Here is a 21,618-nt window from a genome sequence, read left to right as displayed (position 1 = left end):
TGTTATGTGACCCTCGCTGCTCTCCTTGTACTGTGACAGCACACTCCTTCTTTCCCCCCCCCCGGATTTCCTGTGTCCATTCAACAGCTCCTGACCCTCTCTGGCTTCTCATCTCGCCTGTGGATAAGAGCCGCCCATTTAGTCTCATGTATCTACTTGAGCTAAGAAGCACACTCTTCATGAGTATCATTTCGTGTCCTGTAGTCGGGTCTAATCTTTGTCTGGAGAGTTGGCCTCGGGAATGATTTTAGTTTTAGGCTAACAGAGAGTCCAGGGGCCATGTCTTCCAGGGTCCTTCCACTCTCAATCAAACCATTAAGTCTGGTCTTTTTACTAGAATTTGAGTTCTGTGCCCTACTTTTCTCCTGCTCTGTCAGGGACTCTTAGTTGTATTCCCTATCAGGGCAGTCATTGGTGGTAGCCGGGTACCATCTAGTTCTTCTGGTTTCAGGCTGATGAAGTCTCTGATTTATGTGGCCTTTTCTGTCTCTTGGGGTAATACTTTCCTTGTGTCTTTGGTATTATTCATTCTCCCTTGATCCAGGTGGGTTGGGACCAATTGATGCATCTTAGATGACTGCTCACTAGCTTTTAAGACCTCAGATGCCTCTCACCAAAGTGGGGGTGCAGAACATTTTCTTAATAAACTTTGTTATACCAGTTGGCCCGGATGTCTCCTGAAGCCATGGTCCCCAGACCCTTGACCCTGCTACTCTGTCCCTCAAAGTGTTTGGTTGTATTCAGGAAACTTCTTAGTTTTAGTTTAGTCTGGTTGTGCTGACTTCCCCAGTAGTGTGTATTGTCCTTCCCTTCACCTAAGATAATTCTTCTGTACTATCTAGTTAGTGAATACCCCTCTCCCTCCCTCCCCACCCTCGTAACCATCTGATTTTTTTTTATTGTACTTAATAGATGAAGGTTTACCGAGCAAACTAGTTTCTCATTAAACGGTTAATACACATTGTTTTGTGATATTGATTGCCAACCCCATGACATGTCAACGCTCTCCCCTTCTCGACCTTGTGTTCCCCATTACCAGCTTTCCTGCCCCCTCTTGCCTTCTTGTCCTTGCCCTTGGGCTGGTGTGCCCAGTTAGTCTTGTTTTGTGTTATGGACCTGTCTAATCTTTGGCTGAAGGGTGAACCTCAGGAGTGAGTTCATATACTATAAGGGTTTCTAGGGCCATATTCTTGGGGTTTCTCTAGTCTGTTGGACTGATGAGTCTGGCCTTTTTTTTGGGGGGGGAGTTAGGATTTTGTTCTACATTTTCCTTCAGCTCTGTCCGGGACCCTATATTGTGATCCCTGTCAGAGCAGTTGGTGGTGGTAGCCTGGCAGCATCTAGTTGTGCTGGTCTCAGTCTGGTGGAGGCTGTGGTACTTGTGGTCCATTAGTCCTCTGGACAGATCTTTCCCTTGTGTCTTTGGTTTTCTTCATTCTCCCTTGCTCCAGAGTGAGACCAGTGGAGTATCTTAGATGGCCGCTCAGAGCTTTTAAGACCCCAGACACTACTCACCAAGTAGAACGTAGAACATTTTGTTTATAAACTATGTTATGCCAGTTGAGCTAGATGTTCCCCGAGACCATGTTGTTTAACCTTTTTTATGTCTCAAAAGAGATTGGCTCAATGCACACCCTACACTAATCCTTCTCATTAACCTAACAAAAACAGCCCATTCACAAATGGGATTATAACTACGAAGTAGGCATACCAAAAACGGTTGCACTGAGTGGATTCTGACTCATAGCGACCCTATAGGACAGTGTAGAACTGCCCCATAGGGTCTTCAGGGAGTGGCTGATGGATTGGAACTGCCAACCATTTGGTTAGCAGCTGAGCTCTTAACCACAGTGCCAGTAGATCTCCATAAAGTAAGCATGGAGATTAGAATTTAGAACATATATTTTTACTTTTTGGGGACACAATCCATAACATTCCACCTTTTGACCCCCCCAAAATTTATGTCCTTTACCACATGCAAAACACATTCACTGCATTGCATCATCCCAAGTGTCTTAAAAATCTCATGTTCTGAAGCATTTAAATCAAATATGGGTGAGACTTTAGGTATATTCCATCCTGGGGCAAAATTCCTTTTCATCTGTAAATCTATGAAATCTAGAATACAAATTATCTGTTTCTAAAGTACAGTGGTGGAACAAGCACAAGGTAGACATTTCCATTACAAATGGGATTAATTGGAGGAAAAGAAGGGATAAAGGGCACCAAGCAAGTCCAGAACCTAGCAGAACAATTTACATTAGCTCTCAAGCTTGAAAATAATCCACTCTTCTTTGGAACCATCTGGGCAATGGCCCCATCCTCCAGACTCTGAGTGTTAGCCGTGCCCTCTGGATTCTGAGTGGAGGCCCTTGGGCCCTGGGCTTCAGCTCTGCCTTCCAGGCCCACTAGGATGGCAACTTCGCTCCCTCAGCTTTGGGAGACCCCATTGTCTTAGTCCATCTGAGTGGTGACCCAACCCTGTTGGCCCTGGCAGCCCCTGTTTTTCTGCCCCTTTGCCATGGCAGCCCTGCCCGCTGAGTTTTGGGTGGCGGCCCTACGCCTCTGGTACTCATGAATGGCAGCCCCACAGTCTGGAACTGAGTGGGTGAAGATCCGACTCTTTGAAACCTAGGAGGCTGTGGTCCCACTCTTTGAGAGCCACAAGTCTGTGGCCCCACCTTTGAAACTGGGAAGGCCCTGCTTCCTGTGCTGCTTTCAGCAGTTCTGCTTATCTCTGAACTGCTCCAGAGATGGTCGTTTTCTTTTCTTGGAGGACAACAAGTGTAGCTACTTTGGCCTGTTTCCTGTCTGTAGAATCCCAAGAGGCAGACAGCGTTCTTTCCTTTCATTCTTTCTCTGTCCTCTTCAGTGTAAACTGATGGGTTTTCTGCTTTCATAGTTGGTTAGATCCATCAGTCATAGGCTTAATCTCTTTAATAAAAGATTGTGTAGCCACATCCTTGGTGAACATTCTAGGACATGTGTCCTTAGTTTGTACAACAATATTTTCCCAAATCTTTAAGTTCTTTTTTTTTCTTTCACATTTTGTTATAAGTGGCAAAGAGACCACACAGCCCCTTTAAGATCTTGCTTAGACGTCTCCTCAGCCACATATCCAAGTTCTTCCACCAAAGATTTGAATATAATTCAGACAGGTTATTTGCCACTACGTCTAAAGCATCGCCCTTCCTCCCTTGTCGGATCACATGTTCATCATTTTCTTTTAAAAGCCTCACCAGAAGCACCTTTATTGTCCACATTTCTAGCAACATTCTGTTGTTGGTGCTGTATGTATTCTCTAAGACAGTAGAGACTTTCTCTATAGCTTTCCTCACTTCCTCCTGAGCCCTCACCAGAATTGCTTTTGACATCCATAATTCCACCAACAGTCTCTGCAAGGCAGTCTGGGCCTTTACTATTAGGCACCTTAAAACTCTTCCAGCCTCCACCTGCTACCCAATTCCAAAACCACTTCCACATTTTAGATATGTGTTAGAGCAGCACTCCCACTTCTCGGTACCAAATTCTTAGTTATCTAGCGCCGCTATAACAGATACCACAAATGGGTGGCTTTAACAAACAAATTTATTTTCTCACAGTTTAGGAGGCTAGAAGCCCAAATTCAGGGCACCGGCTCTTGGGGAAGGCTTTCTCTGTCGGCTCTGGAGAAAGGTCCTTGTCTCTTTTGAAGTTCTGCTCTTGGATGATCTTCATGTGGCTTGACATCTCTCTTCTTCCATCTCTGCTTCTTTTGCTTGCTTGTTTAATATCTTTTATATCTTAAAAGAGATTGGCTTAAGACACACCCAATACTAGTCCTGTCTCATTAACATAATAAAGACACCCATTCGCAAATGGCATTGTAAATTTTTGGTGGACACAATTTGATGCATAACACCCTGTTTCCTAGGTTCCATTTTTTCTTATTTCTTGGTTTACTCCTTATGTTCTCCATAGATAGCTTTCTGATAAACGGAACATGGGAGGAAATTTTCTTGAGCTATTTTGTGTCTGAAACTTTCTTCATAAATCCTTTACACTGAATTCTAGGTTGAGTTCTAGGTTGGACATATTCTTCCTTCAGAAGTTTGAAGACATTAATTTATTGCCTCATAGATTCCAGTGTTGCAATTCTGACTCCTGGTCTTTTAACCTGCATAATGATGTCTGTTTTCATTTTATGTGTTGGGTACTAGGTATAAGTCCTTTCAAACTGGAAACGCATGTTTTTTAGGTTTAAGATGTTTTGTTGACTTGCTACTGTGATAGCCCTCTGCTCAGTTCTCTTTTTCTGGAATTTTTATTAGTCCTGGATTGATCCTTTAATTTTCTTATCTCTTTTGCATTTATTTATGTGTCTTGTAATTCTCACAAGATTTTCTCAACTTTTCTTCCAGTTCTTCTATTAAGTTTTATTTCTGCTATCATATTTTAATTTCAAAGAGGTTATTTTTTCCTTTCTTTTTTTTATTGTACTTTAGGTGAAGGTTTACAGAACAAATAGTTTCTCATTAAACAGTCAGTACACATGTTGTTTTCCAACATTGGTTAACAGCCCCATGACATGTCAACACTCTCCCTTCTCGACCTTTTTTTTTTTTTGTGAAAATATACATAGCCAAAGATAGACGATTTCAAAAATTTCTACGTGCGCAGTTCAGTGACATCGACTACGCTCTTCCAGTTGTGCTGCTATTCTCACTTTAGTTGAAGGCTTATAGAACAAAATAGTTCCTCATTTAACAGTTAGTACACATGTTGCCCTATGACAATGGTTAACAACCCTACTACAGGTCAACACTATCCTTACTCAGCCTTGGGTTCCCTATCACTAGCTTTCCTGTCCCCTTCTGCCTTCTAGCCCTTTTCCCTGGACTGCTGTGCCTCATTAGTCCCGTTCTCTTTTATGGGGCTGTCCAATCCCCGGCTGAACGGTGAACCTCAAAGAGTTTTTTGTTTTAATAATGTTTCTTGTTCTGTAGCATCCTTTAGGTTCCAATATCTTTTTTTGTCATTTTGAGGATATTAATGAGATACATGGCTTTCTTCCTGCATGGTCTGTTTTTGTGAACTTTTCCCTCCCTGTTTTAGTTTCTCTATGTCCTATTTTCTGTGGTCCTCTCAGAAAACTAGTGATTCTTGACTGTTTGCTTCTGTTTAATTGTTGAGCACTAACATTTTGCTTTTTTAGATCTTGTTTGACTTTATGGGGCTTCACTGTAGGGAGATCTAACAGTTCTTTTTTGGAAAGTTCCTGGTATTAGATCTTTAAGCCTTTTTGCTCGTCAGATTTCCTGAAAGAAGAATTATCCAGTCTCTTGCTGGAGAGGATAAACCTGATTGCTAGCATTGTTGGAGCTGAATGGAGAGAGGCTTGAAGTTATACATACAGTAAATGGATTTAATCTCCTTGTTTTTAATACTGTATAGGCTCTAACCCTCAATTGTACCTTGTATCCTTCAGTCTAGAAACTCTGTTTTCCTTTCTGTACAGCATAATCCTCTAGTTTTATGATGTGGAGGAGGGACCTGGCTATATGGAATATAGGTGGTGATGTGGTCAGTCTACCTTTTAAACAGGGTAGCATCCATTCCTCCTGTTTATTATTTCTAGATGTACTCTGTGGCACAAATCAAGTTGTTTCCTTGCTTTCCCTGTTGTTATTTTAGAATTTATCTTTTGGGAGTCTGTTAGGTCAATTACCACTTTTCCATTTGTTTTCTAGCTTATAACTTGGATGAGTTGGATTTTCTGACAACCAACATTTTTAGGCATTTAAAATTACTTAGGGTTTTCAGAGTTTCCACTCCCCCACCATTATTTTTTAAAAATACATTTTATGAAATTAAAACCAATTCATTATAGAAAAGTTGGACAATAAAGGGATCTATGAAGGGAAAGAAAAAGAATCACCCGTAATCTCATCAAGAACCCGTTAAACTCACAACCATTATTAGCATTTTGGTGAATATCATTTCAGTATATTTTTGTGTGTATATTTCTTAAAACATTTGTGTTGTAAAACATACAGAAAATGCATAAAATCGACATACATGTTTTAACAAATCATTGTAAAGTGAACACCCATACAGTCACCTCCCAGGAAAAGAAATAGAACATAACTTTTACTCCAGAAGTCCTGTACATATCTTTACCAGTTAGAATCCCTTACATCCCAGAGGTAAACAGCAGCCTGATTTTTATGATAATTATTTACTTCTGTTTTTTGTTTTACCACCTGTATGTACATTCCTAAATGATACAGTTTTACCTGTTTTTGAGTCAGTGTCTTATGAATTGTGTGGAGTTCTTTGTGATTTTGATTTTTTTCCTCAACATTGTTTCTAAGATTCATCTATGTTTTGTAAAAATATATGTGTTTTTTAATACGCATTAGTGTATAACAGTTGATACAATGAATACACACAGTGTATTTATCCATTTTACTGTTGATGGTCTTAGAGGTTGTTTTCAGATATTGTCAGTTAAGAACAATGCTGCTATAAACATTTTTGCATACGTATCCTGATACACATAAGCATGCATATTTCTTGGGTATATACCTAAGAATGTTGTTGTGTGCCGTCAAATCGATTCCGACTCAGAGTGAACCTATATGACAGGTAGAACTGCTCTGTAAGGTTTCCTACACTGTAATCTTTACGGGAGCAGATCACCAGGTCTTCTCTCCTGTGGGGCTCTGGTGGGTTTGAACTGCTGACCTTTTGGTTAGCACCCAAGTGCTTAACCATTAAGCCGCCAGGGCTCCTTATACTTAAGATTAGAACTAGTGAGTCACAGAATATGGATATATTCAACTTTATTAGATAATGTCACATTGTTTTCTATCTTTGTCCTTTTTTTTTTTTACATATAGTATGGTTCCATTTATACAAAATTCAAAAAGAGGCAAAATTAACCAATTATGTAGAGATGGATACTTTAGTGGTAACACTGATAAGTAAAGCAAGACAAGAAAGTAAATACCAAAAAAAAAATTAGAATAATAGTAACTTTTAGGGTAGAGGACCCCCACAAACCCACTGTTGTCAAGTTGATTCTGACTCATAGCAACCTTGTAAGACAGAGTAGAACTGCCCCATAGGGTTTCTAAGACTGTAATCTCTATGGAAGCCGACTGCCACATCTTCTGCAGAGCACCAGGTGGGTTCAGACTGCTGACCTTTTGGTTAGCAGCTGAGTGCTTAATCACTGTGCCACCAGGGCTACGCCTTTCATGTAGTCAACCATAAAATAACTGAATCTGTTCAGTCATAGAAAGCTGGAAAATAGGTCTGTGTTTCTTCTTAAAGAAGACAGAGTGTTATACTGATGTTAAGTAAAAGGAAAGACTGGTTGATATTGTGATAATAATAGGATGTTATTACTCATTTTGTAAACCTTTTAAGTTCTATTGATCAAGTTGTTTAATATGAAGCATTTCTTTCCTTTTGCCTGCAAAACAATTATAGTTAATGTGATATGGGATGGGGGAGTAGGCATAGGAGAAAACTGAACTCTGATCTTGTTTATAAATTTGTGCTCTTAAAAAGGTCACTGTAACTTCATGTGTCAGTTTCATCATACGTAAAATGAGAAGACTCTTGTTTCCCAAATAGGTGATCCCTCTGTAGGCTCCACCCAGGAGCTTTTAGTCAGCACTGTCTGATATGTTCTTACCTGCTTAATGCTCACAAAGCTTCCAGAAATTGAAATTAGTTCCTCTTCAGATAAAGACTGGGTATGCCTGGTTTTAAGTATAGCATTCCTTTTATACTTCAAAGTTCTTTAGCTGAACTTACTTTCCTGTCCAAAATGTTGTGCATTTGTTTTCAAAATCTCTGCTATTGCAGTATCTGTACTATTTAATATATTGTTGTTAATTACTATTGAGTCAGTTTCAACTTATGCTGATCTTGTGTGTGCAGAGTAGAAGTGCTCTACAGGGTTTTGAAAGCTGTGGCCTTTCAGAAGCAGATCATCAGGCTTGTCTTCCAAGGACTGGGTTCAAACTGCCAACCTTTTGGCTAGTAGTCAAGTGCTTAACTCTTTGCACCAGGGCTTTGAACTAGTTCTTCCCAGTTTACTCGTGGCTGACGAAGCATAACTAGAATGGACCTGAATTTGTAAAATGTGGGTGAACTGGAACATAACTGGAAGGGGAAAAATTACGAGTTGATGCCCTGTTAGAAACTTAATCTCCCTCTTAGAAAACAAGGGCAGCATGAGCGTTACATAGCAACCAAATCTCTTGACCAGCGGAGATAGAAACAGTGGTGCTCTGCTCAAAGATGGCAGCTAACCGCACCACTTTGAATGCGTGTCACTCTTCTTAGTCCTGACAGTGGTCCAGTCTTCTGCATCAGGTTCCTGATGGGGCTCACTATGCCTCTTCTGAGTCTCCCATTCCAGGGCTTCCACTGTGGTTTTTCCCGTTCAGTTTATTGTTCTGCTTCAAATTTGGGTCTGTTCTGATTTCATTTCGTAGGCTATGACTGAACTGGTTAGAACCAGTTTGAAGCCCTGGTTTGCACTTCCCAGTCTAAGTAGCCATTTCAACCTCAATCTGATTGATAGCATTTTGAATACTGTGACCATTTATTTTTGTTTTTCAGAATTTCTACATTTGTACTTAACCCTTTGCAAAGAAACATAAAACTCCATATAGCACCTCCTGACAATAGTAGTGGGTAATATTTAAGTATAATTTCTGCCAAACTACTAAATTTTTTTTGAATAGTCAGACTACCATAATTTTGTGAATAGATCCAGTTTTGTGGCTGTTTCCTTATGTTAGTATAGTTGTTTACATATATTATCTTAATATCAACTAACATTTAATTGCTTACTGTATATCAGGCCCTGTTGTGTTTTATATTTCTAACTCATTTAACCTGTAAAACCTGTAAGCTCCTTGGAGAAGTGGTTTATTTCAGGGTTGGGGCAGGGAATATAAAAGATGAGCTTGGAGCATCTTGTGGTGCCAGAAAGTAAGGAAGTACTTAAAAAAGAATGGGGGCATGTTGAAAGGACACAGGAGCCAACCTGAAAGAGCTCCCAGTAGGGAAAGCTGGAACAATTTGAGCAACAAATAAATAATGATGATATTAGATTATAACCCACAGAGTAAAAATTTCCATGAATACCTACTAATATATATATAAATAAGGGAGAAGGGACACCTCTTCTATATAAGAATTCCAATTAATAAATGTAGAAGGAATAAGGGAAATAGAAAATCACCATTAGAACACCACAGTAATAATTGCTGCAGGCAGATCCATTTGATGAATGCTAAAATTAGTGGGTGAAGGTTTGAACACACACAGGATATTTGCATAGTCTCAAAGTATCTCCCCCAAGATATTTATTACTTACAAGGTAAAAAAACAGTAACTTTATGGTAGAGAAACCCTTCATATATAAACTTAACCAAGTAATAAAGGAACATCATCTGGAACAAGACATAATGACATCATGTACCCTTGATATGATGCACTGAGAAGGGCGCATCACTTCTATGGTAGTCTTGCCAAAAATGCATGACCTCAGTCTAATCACAAGGAAACATCAGGCAAGTCTAAATTGAGGGACATTGTACAAAATAATTGGCCAGTACTCTTCAAAAGTGTCAAGATCATGAAAACAAGGAAAGACAGAGGAAATGTTAGAGGTCAGAGGAGAGTAAGGAGACATGATAACTAAATGCAATGTGGGATCCTGGATTGGCTCTTGGAACAGAAAAAGGGCTTTGTTAGAAAAACTGGTGAAATCGGAATAAATCCTGTAGTTTACTTAATTGCACTGTATCCTTCTTAATTTCTTAGTTTTGATAATTGTACGGTGGTTATATAAGATGTTAATATTAGGGGAAGCTGTGTGAAAAGTATACTGGAATTATCTGTTCTATTTTGCAGCTTTTCTGTAAGCCTAAAATTATTTCCAAATAAAAAGTTAAAATATCCCTATAAGGTAGGTACTATTATTTCTATTTTATAATGAAGAAACTGAGGCATAGAGAGATTAAGTAACTAGTCCATGGTTGCATGGTTAGCAAGTGGCCAAGCTGTGATCTGATCCCAACTCAACAGTCTGGTTCTAGATTTAAAGTTCTTAAACACTAAACTGTTATTAACTTGCCTTGATAAAAATTGCATATGTTTGTTGTGTGCTGTCAAGTCAATTCTGACTCATGCAGAAAATATCTACAGGGTAGTTATGTGTTCCCCAGAACATAAGAGTGAAAAAAGTATAACCATCTCTGGAAAATCTAGCTATATAAGGTTAAGTGTTCCTTAGATATTTTGAATTACTGAACTTCTGTCATTTACGTGACAAGATTCTTAATTTCATATAACTTACAGTTAAGAGGAGCCCTGGTGGCACAGTGGTTAAGAGCTCGGCTGCTAACCAAAAGGTCCGCAGTTTGAAACCACCAGCCACTCCTTGGAAACCCTTTGAGGCAGTTCTTCGCTGTGCTGTAGGGTTGCTGTGAGTTGGAATCTACTGAACGGCAATGGTATAGTTAAGAAGAGATTGTTCAATGGCTTTGATAAAATTTATTATGTTAATGACTGTTTTACTGATACTGAATTACCAGAATATTTCAAAATAGTATCTATACATTAGGAAAATCAGTTTTATTTAATTATATAATTAAAATGTGATACTGAAATGAGAAAATACGTATTAAAGTGCTATATAAATGTGAATTGTTTAATCTCACAGAGAAAGCAAAAGTACAACTGAAAAAAAAAAATTTAGATTTGTAATGATGTCTTCCAGAAAAGATAATAGCTAGTTAGTTTGCAATTCTTAACAAGAAGAGAAGAACTTAAGCTGAAAGATAGTGAATTTAAGTCAGATATGGAAGAATTTCCTGACTAAAAGGATTGTAGAAATATTAGAGTAGGTTATGAAATCACCTAGAGTATATTTTGTTTTTTAAAATACAGAAATGATATCTTGGAAGAGCTGGAAGTGCCCAGACAGAACCAGAACTATACCTTGAAAACAGACTCTATTTTGAGATATATAGAATCATATTTGTTGATAATTAAATATTCTTGTTTGCTAGTTTTAGCTGGTCTTACTTGCTTTCATATAAGCTTCCTTTTTATCAGAACTTCTTGATGACCATTTTACTGAGAACCTAACTAATCGTATCCTGAATACTGTAACTGTTCATTTGTTGTTCAATATGTTTACATTTGTACCTAATACCCTCGTGTAACCAAACATAAAACTTTATACATTATGTTGTAATGCTTTTCTTTCTATCCCGCTTCCCACCCATGCTACACAATAAACTGATTAATGTAAATCAAATGAAATCAGTCACTTAAAGTTACTGTTTCAGCTTAAGCCTTTCTCTTGTTTAAATCTCAGTAGAATTGCAAAGTTCGTAGCTATTCCATTTTGCCTGAAAGAATGTGTATTTTGCAATTGTTAGGTGCAGATTCTATATTATAGTCACTAGGCAGTTTTAGAATGCCTGGTGGCATAGTTGTTAAGTACTCGGCTGCTAACCATAAGGTTGGCAGTTTGAACCCACCAGCTGCTCCACGGGAGAAAGATGTGGCTGTCTGCTCCTTAAAGATTTATGGGTTTGGAAACCCTTTGGGGCAGTTCTAGTCTGTCCTGTAGGGTCACTGTGAGTCGGAATCGACGTGATGGCAATGGGTTTAGGTCAGTTTTGTTAATCATGTAGTTCATATCTTCTGTGTCCTTACTGAATTTTTGCCTGTTCTGTTACGGAGAGAGGTACGTTAAAACCTCTCATTGTGATTGTGGCTCTCTCTGTTTATCCTTGTGGTTCTGTACATTTTTAGTTTGTTATTAGGTGTATACAAATGATATGTTCTTGGTGAGTTGAACCTTTTGTCATTATCAAGTGTTCTTCCTTATTTCTAGTAATGCTTTTTGTCCTAAAGTTTATTTTCAGGTTAATATAGGTATACTCTTTTTTTTTACTAGTGTTTTTATATTTTTCCTATAAACCTTTTTGTATTCTTTGGTTGAAAGTAATGTTAGCAGATGTTTGCTAACTAGATGTTAGCAAACAATATCTAGTTAGGTTTTGTGTTTGTCCAGTCTGACAACTTTTTTAGAAGAATTATAGCATTAGTATATTTACATTTAGTATAATTACTTATATATTTGGGTTTAGAATAAATCTACCATCTTATTTTATGCTTTCTTTTTGTCGTGGATTTTTTTCTCCTTGTGTTATTTTGAATTTACAGTTTTCAAAAGAATGTTGTATATTCTTGACTTTATTAGTTTGAAAGTTATACATTTTCCCTCATTTTATTTAGTGATTACCCTAGAAGTTGTGGTATGCATCCTTGACTTAACAGAGTTTACAATTAATTGATACCTTTACCCTTCTGGACAATGCAAAGACCTTACAACTCTTTCATTCTACTTACTACCACTCCTCTCCACTTACTGCTAGTATATATTTGTAAAACCCCATAAGACATTATTATTATTCCAAACAGTGATTATTTAGATTTTTTGTAAGGGAAACAGAAATGTGTACAAATCATAAGTGTACAGCTTAAATGAGAGAATTTACTAGTCATATTAACTTTGAATATTCCCATCCTTAAGAAAGTTATTCTTATTGTAAATTAGTAAATTTGGCTTTTTGGTTTTATAGCTGGTTCTTGAGCTTGATTATAACTATGTCCCTACGAGCTATACCCAACCAAACCAAACCCACTGCCACCAAGTAGATTCTGACTCATAGCAACCCTATCACTTTCATTTTCCCAAGAATGTAGGCTGTTGTGGGCCAGACTCTGGACCATATTACCTGCCTAAAGTAGGGAATGCTGTCTGCTTAGTGAAATTTCTTTCACTGTTTAGTTCACTGAGTTCCAGGCAGGGACTGGTTCTAGACAGTATAGCAGTGAACAAGATAGATAAGGTTCCTATTCTGCATCTTAGATTTCAAGTTGGGAGAGGTAAATTAGTAAACATACATGAACAAGATAATTTGAGGTAGTAATAAGTGTTTTTTATCATATTACCAATTTTTCTTACTTTTCCCCATAAGAAAATGTGGATCATTCATTTCCTTACCTTAAATTTCTACATTTAAGTTTTTAAATAAAGCTAATGCTGGTAAAATTAGTCTTATGCTAGTACTTACTTTGAACTTTTCACTGGACTGTTTTTGAGGGTGTGGATTATTTTCGACATCTTTTTATTCTTACCATAGTCACCAATGTATGTTGACTTTGTTATAGGAATAAATTAAGAGCCCTGCTGCTGTCTAAAATACTCAGAAACACTCGTAGGCTGAAAGTAATTTTGTTTCTCTTTTCTTCATCCAGAGCCTTATCTGATAGCAAAGTTATAGGCTCATAATGTAACCAGGAAAGAAAGCTTGCCCAAAATGAAGTTACATGAGCAAAGGCTCAGAGGCTTGGAGAATAACTAATAGCCTTCATGATTGGCATATGAAGTTTATGTTTGGCAAGGGCAGGAGATGAGGCTAGGCCGAAGTTCGATTTTAAAGGTCCTTTAATGCCTGCCAGAGATTTTTAACGCTATAGGAGATTCCTGTCATAAGTTGAGGAAAGATACCTCTGACATTATGGAGGCTGGACACTTTGCTCAGTGCTTCCTTCTTGTTCACTTTCTTGTATGTGTGCATGTTTGTCTTTTTCAGTGGATTGTAAACTCCTTTGAGGTCTGCCTTAATTATTTGTTTTCGCATTCCAATCCCCCAACCTCCTTTTTTCCTAGCATTTAGTAGCTTTGGAATGAGGTGAGAAATAAATAGATATCCAAGGATTAAAATATTTGTTTACTCCTTGTCTTTGGTGAGAAAAGCCAATGGAGAGTGCCTTTCCTGTCTTAATCTCTTCTGTAGGTAAATATTTTTTGTTTTTACTTTGGATGTGCCATTTCATTATTCTGGAAGCTCATACTATAGTTAAATGCCTTTACCATAAATATTATTGTAAATAAATAAAACACCTTTAAAAACAACTTTTGAGCCATAGATGCAAAATTACTTATTTCAGCAAGTATTTTATACAACCAGACTCATTCTACCATTTTTAGATATTATGCAAGTGTAGTTGTAGTTGTCTTTTTTTTCTTTTTTTAACTAACCAAAAAACCAGACCCGTTGCCGTTGAGTTGATTCTGACTCATAGCGACCGTACAGGAGAAACAAAATTTTCAATTTAGGTCTATAGAGAAAGGCTACTAGGTCTGTTAAACTTTTATGTTATTGACTAGGTTAAGCAACAGTGAAGTAACATTAACTTGTTTTAATTGATTTTTCTGGTTTGCTATAGAATTACATCACTTAGATTATACGTACTTGGATACGATATTGCAATGAGTTTTGCTTGCAGCTGAGCTTTTCTTCTGTGGTCCCTGGGTAGCTTTCTCAGCTATCTTTGTTACTGTGATGGAGCAGTGACTACAGGCAGTGTTCTTGGCTTAGCTCATTTGTTAAAATCATAGCATTTGATTTGAATGACTATTATTATTATAGTATATTAATCTTTTATAGTGGCTAATTTCTGTGGGAAAAAGTTGCAGAATATAAATACAGTCAGTCCCCAGCTTAATGATCTTTTTGAACTTTTTTTTTTTTTTTTTGAGTTATTACCTTAGTGGTTGCTCTAGGGCTTACTGTATGCACTAAAACCTGCAAAAGCCGGAACCTGTGTCAGGTGGAAACCTGCCAGAGAAGGAAAATGCAGATATTTTCCACTAAAACAAATGATAGAAAAGTGATAAGAAGGCACCCTGTCAAAGGCAGAAAACTTACGAGACCCAGAAAAACATGGCAGTCCCATTGAATTCTGGCTCTCACAGGTCTCACTATATATCTTATCAGCTTCAAATTTATACTGACTTAATTCTAGTGAAGTAATAGAAACATTACTCCTATGTAGCTCTATTTCCTTTACCCCCTTTTTGTGGTATTATTGTTAAATATTACTTCTATAAATGCTATAAACACAATGATATGTTGTTATAATTGTTACTTTATATAATTTTATACCTTTTAAAGAAGCAGAGAGATGAAGGGAGAGCAAGTGTATGTTTATAGCTTTTTTTATATTAACCTTCTTATTTATCTGTTCTGTTACTCTTAGTTTATTCCTTTGGATTTGTGTTACCATCTGGTGTCATTTCCTTAGCCCAATACTGCTTTGCCCCCACCCCTTCTTCGTGCTGCTGTTGACAAATAATGTTGCATTTCTATATATCATAGGCCCAACAATACGTTATATACAAACTGATTTATACAGTTGCCTTTTATATCAGTTAAGAGAAGAAAGGTGAAGAAATATGCATTTATGCTGTCTTTCATAATTATATCATTTACTGGTGCTTTTTGGTTTTTAATGTGAATTTTAATTACTATCTGAGATCACTTGTTTTCTGCCTGAAGAACTTCATTTGGTATTTCTTTTTTTAAATTTTATTTATTTTGTTGTTGCAAATATACACAGCAAAACATACACCATTTCAACAGTTTCCACATGTACAGTTCAGTGACAATGATCACATTCTTGGAGTTGTGCAACCATTCTTACCTTCCTTTTCTGAGTTGTTCTTCCCTTATTAACATAAACTCACTGCCCCCTAAACTTCTGTCTGATCTTTCGAGTTGCCATTGTCAGTTTGATCTCATATAAATAGATCTTGAAAGAGTACAGTGCTCAAGGCAGACGTTCTTTACTAGTTAAGCTAAACTATTGTTTGGTTTGAAGAAGATTTCAGGGGATATTTCTGGTTTTATAGGATTCTGGGTTTTCAGTTTTGTTTTGTTTTTTTCCTTTAAACACTTTGAATATGTTATTGGTGCCTTCTGGTCTCCCATTATTTCTGATGAACGATTAAGCTGTTTATGCTAGGTAAGTGATAAGTCATTTTTATCTTAACTGCTTTCAAGATTTTCTCCTTGTGTTTGGCTTTCAGCATTTTTATTATGATGTGTCTGTGGATCTCTTTGCGTTTTTTCCTACTAAGAGTTCGTTGAACTACCTGTATGTGTAGGTTAATGTCTTTAAATTATTCAAATATTTTTTCTGGTGCTTTGTCTCTCTCCTCTCCTTCTGCTATACGTATGTTAGTGTGCTTAATGGTCTCCTTATTTCTCTGAGGGTGTGTTCATTTTTCTTCTTTTTTCTCTCAGCTCTTTGGATTGCATCATTTCAGTTTATCTTCAAGATTGCTAATTCTTCTGTCAGTTCAAATCTGTTGTACTCTATTCAGTTACTATACTTTTCTACTCCCAAATGTCTGGTTCTTTTTTCAAATAATTTCTCTCTCTCTGTGGATACAGCATTATCATCTTACCTTCCTTTACTCCTTTAAACATGGTTTCCTTTAGTTCTTTGAACATGTGTATAATGACTACTTTGAAATCTTTGCCTGTAAGTCTGACACCTGGTTGCTCTCCCAGGCAGTTTCTATTGCCTGTCTTTTTTTCCTAGTGCATAGTTCATACTTTCTTGTTTCTTGAATCTTTCATAGTTTTTTATTGGAAACTGGACATTTTAGATAATATGTTGTAGCCACTGTGGGTACTAGACTTCCACTCTAGGACTTGTTATTTGCTTATTACTTGTTTAGTGACTGGCGTGATTATTTTAATGATGTTTACTCCCTCTCCGCTGTCTATCTCCTCCTTCCCTCTAACCAGTGTGAAGCCTCTGATGTTCTTCAGGGACTGCAGCCTTGAGTATGCCTGTAGTTGTTCTGGTATGACAGTGGCTTTGGTAGGACTCTCTTTAACTCTTTCCCTGATCACATGTACCTTTTGTTGTGTGCATTTATACTGCCGCATAGGGTTTCCTAGGCTGAAATCTTTATGGTAGAAGGTTGCCAGGTCTTTTCCACAGAGCCGCTGATGGCGTTCTCACCACAGACCTTTGGGTTAGCGACTGAGTGCTTTTTGGGCCAGGAGGGCTTCTTACCTAGCTGTTAGGCTCCACTAATTGTCACCTGATTGCCACCTGATTGCCATGTTGTTTTCAACAATCCCCTGGAGCACAAATTGCTCCACAAATAATGCAGTCAAACCAATCCAGTCAAATTCAGGCTCTTTTGAAAGAATAGTTCTAGAGGTCAGTGTTTGAGATTTTTCCTGAGCCCCAGAGGGCTCCTTCTAGCTATCTCTTTTGTCAAAATAGCTAGCCTGCAATTCAACCTTTATCTAACTGAGTTTATTGATTTCCTCCCAATTGCCGTTAGTAACAACCTTCACTGTTTTTGAGAGCCTCCCTTAGGCTTATGATTGGGAGGCAACTCAAGGCAAGGAGACTTCTCCTGATGATGTAGCCTCAAGGGCTGGTGAACCCAAGATGGGCAGGTCGGAGAGCAGGGCTCTTGCTCACAGGCTGTGAAGATTGATGAATTCCAAGAGTGACAGGCAAGACTGCAGGTAAGCTGCTAGCTCAAGTCCCAAGAACTGGAGGTCACATGAACAGGAGCCAGTTGCAGGATTCAGAGTAGACAAAAGCCAGAATGTCCAGTTATATTTGGATGCAGGCCACATGACCAAGAAAACTCGCTTTCAGCTGATTGGCTACTCACAGCAGATCCTATCATGGGAGTGATCACATATCAGATCGCAACAGGGAAGTGATCACAACATTATATAACTGCCGAACACAGAATCATGGCCCAGCCAAGTTGACACAGTCTTAACCATCACAGTATTTAAGCATATAATAATAAGTTAATGAATATTGTCCCCTCTACAGTGATAGTATCTTGAATCTCCTTCTACAACTTGTTTTGAACAAAACATAAAAAAGCTTGGCTACCTACAAATGTGAATGCTAATGTGTGTATAACACTTTTTACCTAAGGGATCTCAGTCTGTTTGAACTGTCTTTAGTGAAGTAAAGGAGCCCTGGTGGCTGCTAACTGAAAGGGCAACAATTCGAACCCACCAGCTGCTCCACAGGAGAAAGACGTGGCAGTATACTTCAGTAAAGATTTATGGCCTTAGAAACCCTATGGTGCAGTTCTGCTCTGTCCTGCAGGGTGGCTATGAGTTGAAATTGGGCAGTGGGTTTGGTTTTTGGGTTTTAGTGAAATAAAGATAGAGCCACCTTACTATTTTTTGCTGTCTAAAATCTTCCACACTGCATTAATCCTATCCCAAAGCTACTTTTCCCTGTTGCTAGCAAAATCAATGCTTTTCCTAAACAGGAATTGACAGAAAAGAGATCTCTACCTTACTGATTTTGGAAAGGTTGAGGGTTAGGATGAAAGCATGTATTACCTATAACTTCTAGTAATCAGAACAGTATCATCATTGTGGAGGTATATGCTTTAAATAAAATGTCATAATTTCATGTTGGGAAAGCTGTTTAGCTACAAATGTATTTTAAAAATCTCTATTTCTTATAATATCATTGAGTGTGCTAATGTGGAAGAAAAGAGAATTGTCTGTTCTGGCCCTTTTTGGGGGGATTAGTAGAGGAATAGGGTTTTGGTCTCATGGACATAGAGATGTTATTCAACTACCTAGAGATTTTCGTCTATTTCTAGACTCTCTTCTGTTCCCTGGCTCTCTGTTTTCTGTCTTTAAACCAATGCAACACTGTTTGGATTACTGTAGCTTTATGGTAAATTTTGAGGCTGGATACTGTAGTTCCTTCAAATTTATTAATCTTTTTCAAGATTTTAAAAGAACTATTCTAGATTCTTTCCATTTGCATTTAAACTTTAGAGTCAGCTTGTCAATTTCTGTTTTAAAAAAGGCTATTGGGATTATGATTTAGATTGTGTTGAATGTATTGTTTGGAGAAAATTGACATTTTAATAATATTGATTCTTCCTAACCATGTCTGTAATATATCACCCCATTTATTTAGGTTTTCTTCAATTTCTCTCAGCAGAATTATTTGTAGTTTTCAATGTAGAGGTGTTACACATCTTGTTAAATTTATTTTTTTTTAACTATAGATAAGGATTTTGTTTATCCACAATAGTGAGTTTGCTGCTTGCTTTTAACCATTCTTTGCTAAGTTCCTAACATAACGTCTTTAACTTTGTCTCATCAGGAAATATCTTAATTCATTTGACTCTAGGATTCCTTTTTCTGCCGTTGAGTGAAATTTAGAAATGTGCTTCTCCCTTATTTTGGGATGTCTTTTAGGAGAGGGAAGCTTCTTTTCCTTGGGGAATCAAAGAATGATATTCATAGAGTATACATTTTATAAAGGAACCAGTTTCGATTCTTTGGAGAATGTTCATTTTCATGCTACAGTGCATTAGTCGTAATAGTTAGGAAGAATAAAAATGTTGCATTTTATTTGCATGGCCTTTTATAGTGTCCTGTATACATGGAATTTTGAAAACTTTTATTTTCCTGTTGTTTGCTGCTTATATATAGAAATTCAGTTGATTTTTGTATGCTGAGTCCTTGCTGAACTTACTAGTTACAGTGAATGTTTTTAAATTTGCTGTTTAGTATATTTCTGTAGCTAAACAATCATGTTTATGGGAATTGTCTGTGAATGGGAACAGTTTGCCTTTTATTTATTTTTCTTATCAGTATTGCACTGGCTGAGACCTTATACCAGTACCATGCTGAATAGAAAGTGGTAGGATTGGAAATCCTTGCCTTTTTCCTAGTCTTAGAAGGAAATCATTTTAGAGTTTCGCCATTATGTATGATGCTACCTGTAACTTAGGTATATGTGTTTTTTATCACATTGAGGAAGTTTCCTTCTATTCCTGGCTTACTAGTTTCCTTAGACTTTTCATCATGAATTCATGTCAAATTGTGTCACTTTATCTATTGAGATGATCACGTGGATTTTCTTCTTTGTGAATATTGTGGATTTCATTGATTACTTTATTTTTTATAGTTAAACCTTTTATTCCTGGGATAAACCCCACCTGGTTATGAGGATTTTTTTTTTTTAAATATATAGGTGAATTTGATTTGCTAATATTTTATTCAGAAATTTTGAGTGTATCATTATGAGAGCTATTGGTCTGTAATTTTTTTTTCTTGTAATATCTTTGTCAAGTTTTGATATTATGTATACTGGTTCCATGTCATAAATTGGAAAGTTTTTTTTTTTTTCTAAAAACGTTTGTGTAAAATTGTTCTTATTACTTAAATCTTTGATTAGAATTCAGTAGTGAAACCATGTGGGCCTGGAGTTTTCTTTGTTGGGAAGTTTTTTTTTTTAACATCCTTTTACTTTTAAACTTATTTGTTTCTTTGTTCTTAAAATGTGTCTCATAGATAACAAATAGTTGTGTTTGTTTTCTTATCTAGTCTAACAATCTCTGTCTTTCAATTGGAGTTTTTACATATACTGTATATATACTGTACATATTGATATGGCTGGATTTGGATCTGCTGTTTGCTATTTATTTTTTATTTGTCTCATCTGGTTTTTGTTCTTGTTTTAGTATTCAGTTTTGATTCCTCTGTTGACTCTTTAGCTCCTTTTTCATTAGTGGTTGTGCCAAGGCTTACCTCTCACAGGTATGTATCATTAATTTCTCACAGTCTGTATTGTATTATTCATGTAAAATATATGAACATTGCAGTAGTATGGTTGCATTTACCTCCCCTGTCCTTTGTGTTATAATTGTCTTGTATATTACATCTGTACATGTTATAAACCTTATTATATGTCATTATAATTTTTACTTTAAAATGTTGTCTTTTAAAGAAATTAAAAGAAAAAATATGTAATCTTTTATCCTCATATTTACCACCTAGGGTTATTATATGTTGTCATTTTACTTCATCCTGAAGAAATTCTTCAAGCATTTTTGAGTACAGGTCTTCTGACAAAGAATTCTCTTTTGTTTATCTGCAAGTATCTTTATTTCATTGTCTTCTTTTTTTCTAATTTTTCCCCATACAAAAATTTATACATACATTGTTATGTGACTCTAATTGCTCTTCCCATACTGTGACAGCACACTCCTCCTATCCACACCTGATTCCACATGTCCATTCAACCAGCTCCTAACCTTCTCTGCCTTCCCATCTCACCTCTGGACAGAAGCCGCCCGTTTAGTCTCTTATATCTACTTGAGCTAAGAGGCACACTCCTCCTGAGTATCCCTTTATGTCCCACAGTCTAGTCCAATCCCTGTCTGAAGAGTTGGCCTTGGAAATTGTTTTAGTTCTGGGCTGATCATCATTGTGGAGAATCCAGGGGCCATGTTTTCTGGGGTTCCTCCAGTCTCAGTCAGGCCGTTAAGTCTGGTTTTCTTACTAGAATTTCAGTTCTGCATGCCACCTTTCTCCTGCTCCATCCGGGACTCTCTGTTGTGTTCCCTGTAAGGGCGGTCATTGGTGGTAGCCGGGCACCATCTAGTTCTTCTGGCCTCAGGCTGATAAAGTCTCTGGTTTATGTGGCCCTTTCTGTCTCTTGGGCTAATACTTTCCTTGTGTCTTTGGTGTTCTGCATTCTCCTTTGTTCCAGGTGGGTTGGGACCAATTGATGCATCTTAGATGGCCACTTGTAAGCTTTTAAGACCCCAGAGCCACTCACCAAAGTTGGATGCGGAACATTTTCTTAATAAGCTTTGTTATGTCAGTTGACCTAGATGTCCCCTGAAAGCATGGTCCCCAGACCCCT

At 37.3% G+C, this 21,618-nt stretch overlaps 1 protein-coding gene across 5 annotated transcripts in view; it reads left to right on the top strand.

Annotated features, from left to right (window-relative positions):
* The window catches only part of RAB6A (RAB6A, member RAS oncogene family), a 72,465-nt gene that overhangs the window by 6,981 nt on the left and 43,866 nt on the right, over positions 1 to 21,618 (top strand). Inside the window, exon 1 of one of the 5 annotated variants that reach the window (XM_023736557.1) lies at positions 17,669 to 20,507. The exons of the other annotated variants lie outside the window; for them this stretch is intronic. The gene's annotated coding sequence lies outside the window, so the exon portion shown is untranslated. Of the gene's footprint in view, positions 1 to 17,668; positions 20,508 to 21,618 lie in introns of those variants that run through there. 5 annotated transcript variants of the gene reach the window in all.

The sequence above is a fragment of the Trichechus manatus genome, unplaced genomic scaffold (genome assembly GCF_000243295.1).
Source record: "Trichechus manatus latirostris isolate Lorelei unplaced genomic scaffold, TriManLat1.0 scaffold00088, whole genome shotgun sequence".
Lineage (NCBI taxonomy): Eukaryota > Metazoa > Chordata > Mammalia > Sirenia > Trichechidae > Trichechus > Trichechus manatus.
This window is presented reverse-complemented; position numbering and strand designations above follow the sequence as displayed.